This window comes from Rhipicephalus microplus, unplaced genomic scaffold, assembly GCF_043290135.1.
Source record: "Rhipicephalus microplus isolate Deutch F79 unplaced genomic scaffold, USDA_Rmic scaffold_429, whole genome shotgun sequence".
Lineage (NCBI taxonomy): Eukaryota > Metazoa > Arthropoda > Arachnida > Ixodida > Ixodidae > Rhipicephalus > Rhipicephalus microplus.
Genome location: NW_027464993.1, coordinates 80,001 through 84,277, shown reverse-complemented (window position 1 = coordinate 84,277; position 4,277 = coordinate 80,001). Strand labels below are relative to the sequence as shown.

General features: G+C 57.1%; 2 non-coding genes across 2 annotated transcripts; both read left to right on the top strand.

Moving 5' to 3' along the window:
* Positions 1 to 515: 515 nt before the first annotated feature.
* LOC142794460 (small subunit ribosomal RNA) lies at positions 516 to 2,330 on the top strand. The gene has a single exon (XR_012892359.1). It is a non-coding gene; the product is annotated as a small subunit ribosomal RNA (ribosomal RNA).
* Positions 2,331 to 4,049: 1,719 nt separating this feature from the next.
* On the top strand, positions 4,050 to 4,202 carry LOC142794467 (5.8S ribosomal RNA). The gene has a single exon (XR_012892366.1). It is a non-coding gene; the product is annotated as a 5.8S ribosomal RNA (ribosomal RNA).
* The last annotated feature ends 75 nt before the right edge of the window (positions 4,203 to 4,277 follow it).

The following is a 4,277-nucleotide window of genomic DNA, read 5'->3' as shown; positions in this document are numbered from 1 at the left end:
ACCGGGTGTCTGATATGCGGCGGGCTTCGGCCTCGTCAAGCGTGTCCTCGGGTCTGCTCCAGGGGAATCCACGGCAGTCGTCTGCAGCCTCATCCGCTTGATGCGTTAGGGGCTGGTTGTCGGACGGTGCCGTTTTACCACGATATCGAGGTGTGTTCCGTGTCGTCCTCGGGCGATTCAGATGCGAAAGCGCCGAAGACGCGGGCGTGACCCGTCGTCTGGCGGCTTTGCAGTCTCGGCTCCGTTGCTAGTTCCGGCCGGTCCACCGACAGTGCAGCGGGCTTGGGCAACCCGCACGGCGCGACCGAGTCGATGCAACGAAAAAGAGCGAGCATGAACGTGCTTCTTGCCGCACGGCTCCCACTCGTCTTTCGGGAAGGTTGTGCCGTAGCGAGCTCGAACGCCGTCATCTCGGAGTGCAAAATAAGCGTGTTGGGGCGCCTGAAGGTGGCCTCCGCCGCACACAGACTGCGTCCGGCCCGCCGAAGGCGAGGACGGACGCGCAGTCGAACGATTACCTGGTTGATCCTGCCAGTAATCATATGCTTGTCTCAAAGATTAAGCCATGCATGTCTAAGTACATGCCGAAATAAGGCGAAACCGCGAATGGCTCATTAAATCAGTTATGGTTCCTTAGATCGTTTCTTCCTACTTGGATAACTGTGGCAATTCTAGAGCTAATACATGCAGTGAGCCTGGAGCCCTTTGGGTAACGGGTGCTTTTATTAGACCAAGATCGATCGGGTTTCGGCCCGTATTGTGTGGTGACTCTGGATAACTTTGTGCTGATCGCATGGCCACGAGCCGGCGACGTTTCTTTCAAGTGTCTGCCTTATCAACTTTCGATGGTAGGTTACTTGCTTACCATGGTTGTTACGGGTAACGGAGAATCAGGGTTCGATTCCGGAGAGGGAGCCTGAGAAACGGCTACCACATCCAAGGAAGGCAGCAGGCGCGCAAATTACCCACTCCCGGCACGGGGAGGTAGTGACGAAAAATAACAATACGGGACTCTTTTGAGGCCCCGTAATTGAAATGAGTACACTCTAAATCCTTTAACGAGGATCAATTGGAGGGCAAGTCTGGTGCCAGCAGCCGCGGTAATTCCAGCTCCAATAGCGTATACTAAAGCTGCTGCGGTTAAAAAGCTCGTAGTTGGATCTCAGTTCCAGACGAGTAGTGCATCTACCCGATGCGACGGCTCGGACTGAACATCATGCCGGTTCTTTCTTGGTGCACTTCATTGTGTGCCTCGAGATGGCCGGTGCTTTTACTTTGAAAAAATTAGAGTGCTCAACGCAGGCGAGTCGCCTGAATAAACTTGCATGGAATAATAGAACAAGACCTCGTTTCTGTTCTGTTGGTTTTTGGAATACGAGGTAATGATTAAGAGGGACGGACGGGGGCATTCGTATTGCGGCGCTAGAGGTGAAATTCTTGGACCGTCGCAAGACGAACTACTGCGAAAGCATTTGCCAAGAATGTTTTCATTGATCAAGAACGAAAGTCAGAGGTTCGAAGGCGATCAGATACCGCCCTAGTTCTGACCATAAACGATGCCAACCAGCGATCCGCCTGAGTTACTCAAATGACTCGGCGGGCAGCTTCCGGGAAACCAAAGTATTTGGGTTCCGGGGGAAGTATGGTTGCAAAGCTGAAACTTAAAGGAATTGACGGAAGGGCACCACCAGGAGTGGAGCCTGCGGCTTAATTTGACTCAACACGGGAAAACTTACCCGGCCCGGACACTGGGAGGATTGACAGATTGAGAGCTCTTTCTTGATTCGGTGGATGGTGGTGCATGGCCGTTCTTAGTTGGTGGAGCGATTTGTCTGGTTAATTCCGATAACGAACGAGACTCTAGCCTATTAAATAGGTGCGGGGTTCCCAGCACCTTACAACCTTCTTAGAGGGACAAGCGGCTCCTAGCCGCACGAAACAGAGCAATAACAGGTCTGTGATGCCCTTAGATGTCCGGGGCCGCACGCGCGCTACACTGAAGGAAGCAGCGTGTCTTTATCCCTGTCTGAAAAGACTGGGTAACCCGTGGAACTTCTTTCGTGATTGGGATAGGGGCTTGCAATTGTTCCCCTTGAACGAGGAATTCCCAGTAAGCGCGAGTCATAAGCTCGCGTTGATTACGTCCCTGCCCTTTGTACACACCGCCCGTCGCTACTACCGATTGAATGATTTAGTGAGGTCTTCGGACCGATGTCCGGCGCGGCCTTTCGGTTGCGCCGGTCTGTTGGAAAGATGACCAAACTTGATCATTTAGAGGAAGTAAAAGTCGTAACAAGGTTTCCGTAGGTGAACCTGCGGAAGGATCATTAACGGATTGTGAAGGGTGAGCGCCTCAGCTGCGTCTGCGCCCGACACTTTCTGCCGCTGACCCCGTTTGGACGCGGGGTCGGCTTTTCCCCACGGGGCTGCCTGAATGTGGAGCGGCACCCCGTGACAAATTGTTGCGCCCAGCGGACGCCAACACCGCGACCTTGGACGGTCGGCCAGGTGGCGGACGCGGGTACAAACGGCGCAACGCACTCATAGGTCGGCTTTCGACCCGCCACTGCACCGTGGCTCGAAGCGCTCGAAATGCGCGACCCGACCGCTGCGGGACCGCCTAGTACTGTAAACAGGAGCGGCGGAGCGCGAACGGCGAGTCGTGGTTACGTCGGTAGAAGGCGAGGCTGCGCGTTCCCGAAACGCCAGCCGAGTGCCCTCCCGACCGTTCGAGCGTGCAAGAACGAGACCCGACAATCGCGCGGCGACTGCCAAGTACGAGAGGAACGGCACAAGCGTCGGCGGTCGGTCAAGGAACTGGCGATGTGACGGGTCCGCTGTGCACCAGTGCATACCGTCCCGCCGTCCGCGGCAAGCGCCTCCGCGTCCTCGGGTGACGGAGGCTGCCGGTCGGTTCTTGCAGGCGAGGGATCTCGCTGGCACCGGTTCGCGTTGACGCGCGGCCGGTCATGGCACGGCGATGCGACGGCCGAGGTGCGCAGTACTCGATGGAGGAACCGCACGCTCCGATGACCGTCCCGCCCTCCGCGGCGTATGCGTACCGACCGTAATGGTTGCAGCAGCGCCGGCCGGCTTTTGAATTCGCCACACGAAACACGGTGCGAGATCGCGGTTAGGGGAGCGTCGACGTTGCCAGGCGTTTTGCTTGCTGCCGAGGGAAAGGCGGCACGGCCACGTCGCGCTCGTCGCGATTAGCGGGTCTGCGCGCTTTGGGAAGGTGCCGCAACGACTTGCCGAAAGAGGAAGCACGGAAGAACGAGGGACTTGGACGTCCCGACAATTGAACGCACTTGCGGCCAGGCCCTTGCTGGCTTCGTTCTTCCGCCTCGAGTAGGCTCGTACGCGGCTCCGGCGCCGAAAGTGGTCCTTGGCACCGACTTCGGTGGACGTGGGAAGTGCCGCGCAAGTACGGCGCGCCTGGCTCCACCTGTTGGCTAAAGTAGGCAGCCGGATCGGCATTTTGGTGTGCGGTGGCAAACCGTGGATGCGAAAAAAGCTTGTGCGATTTCGTGGAACAAAAAGCGGGGGTCCCCCTTTTTATGCGGAGGAGACCGACCCGCCTGCCGTGGTGAACCGCGACGCCACGGTAAAAACGGGAGAGGCTTGTCGATGGGACCGTGCATCCCGCGCTCCACGGAGGCCGGGAGGCGGCCGCCCGAGGAAATGTGTAGCCGTCGAGGCCCGCATCTGCGTGCACTCTTATCCAAATGGGTGTACCGCAGGCATTTTCTGGTTAGGCGGGCCAATGAGAGCGAGCACACAACGATACCTACGGGTCCGGCTTGGAGAACCGGCTTCGACGCCTCCCGAGTATTTATAGAGGGGTGGACCACGAAAGCACTCGCAAGTAGCGAAAGCGAAACGCCGTCCGAAACACACCGTTTGCTCGATTTGCGGCAGCCGAAAAAGGCGCGGCAGAGTTTTGGAGTCCAAGCGTGCGCTGAAAAGCGCCCTTCTTGGCCACTGTTTGGCCGAGTGCCAGAAACGTTTGGTTTTGACTGTACGGAATTGAACAAACACTTTTTCACGACTCTAAGCGGTGGATCACTCGGTTCTCGGGTCGATGAAGAACGCAGCCAGCTGCGAGACTTGGTGTGAATTGCAGGACACACTGAGCACTGATTCTTTGAACGCACATTGCGGCCTTGGGTCTTCCCTTGGCTTCGTCTGTCTGAGGGTCGGATCACATATCAAGAGAGCCTTCGGCGCACAAGGGAACGTGAGCCGTCGACTCGTTTTGACCGCGTCGGCAACAC